Raw genomic sequence first — 1,402 nt, forward strand, 5'->3', positions numbered from 1 at the left:
TAGATAGAACAGGAAATTGGTAATAAAAAATGTATTTCCATTCACAATCATATTGAACACTTGACAGGCTTAGACTCATGCCAGTGTACCAAGAAGTAATGAGGTGGTATATTATACATCCTAGGATAATTAAGGCTGCCTTCCAGGTGGGCAGTGATCTGGAGCAGCTGGATTCTAAAAAGGTTTGATCTCATTTTCAGATGAGACATAGGTGCAATGTTTATTAGCTACTGAGAGCGAATTGATTGTATTCAGCCTCCTATTTAAAGGGGCATGGAGTCAGCAGTATGGGCTAGCTTCCAGGTGGGACAGTGGTCTGGAGCAGCCTGATTCTGCAGAGGTTTGATCTCGTTTTCAGGTGAGATGTAGGTGCAATGTTTACTAGCAATAGGGAGTGAATTGATTATATTCAGCCTCCTATTTAAAAAGGCATTTGGGCCCTCATGCCTGGTTTTAGTTGTTTTTGGTCAAACATTCTTTTAAGTGGTATAGCGCTGTTCTGTAAAGAGGTAACTGGTCATTGCTGCAATGCTAAGCAAGGTGACACTGGTGTGTCAAATGAGTTAATGGTTACCCATGGTGGACAGTGTTTGGCGGCGCTCCCCGATTAAAACAAGCTTGGAAGCAGGAGTGGCATCCACTTCCAAATTAGCTTATCTCTGGAAACTCAAGTCTTTCGTTCATAGGGTCACTATGAGTTGTCTATGACTTAATAGGACATAACAACACAACAGGATAATTTAACTTCACTGTGAAGGGAAAACTGGGATAATTGTATAAAATAGAAGAAGAAAAATCTTATGAAGAAATTCACTGGGGTAAGTAGCTCTTTATGTCTTGTGATAAAAACAACAAAATACTATAGCATATATATAAGTACCAATGTTAGAAGTTCAGTTTCTTTAGAAATAAATATTTTCATCATCTTACCAGGTAATGAACCAAGACTATCCAAGGTGCTTGCTGTCAGCAAAGACACTATAGATGAGTATAATGAAAAAAAGAGAGTTATAAATACCAGCTCAACCACATAATCAATTGTAGATCTCAGAATCTGCAATAGTTATAAGTACGGTTCCATTGTATGAGTGTACATGCATGTATGAATCCATTATGCCCCCCCCACTCCACTGTTCTGTAATCTAATGTAGGATGTGCTAATACGAGTTAAATTTCTATCTGGATTTTTAAACTCTATTTTATGTGGGTAAAAATTTACAAATCACATTGCTTGTATTCAAACAATCTTTCATAGGCATTAATTAAAATTGATTGATGTAATTAACTTACTATAATGTCTAAGCAAACCTTTATTGTCTATTGCTATTCCCTTCAGCCATATTCTGTTTCCTGAATCTTCTTTTCTTTTATTATTTAAATTACAAGATAAAAGGTGATAAAA

Source organism: Elephantulus edwardii, unplaced genomic scaffold, assembly GCF_000299155.1.
Source record: "Elephantulus edwardii isolate Elephantulus edwardi_28Jun2011 unplaced genomic scaffold, EleEdw1.0 scaffold00010, whole genome shotgun sequence".
Classification (NCBI taxonomy): domain Eukaryota; kingdom Metazoa; phylum Chordata; class Mammalia; order Macroscelidea; family Macroscelididae; genus Elephantulus; species Elephantulus edwardii.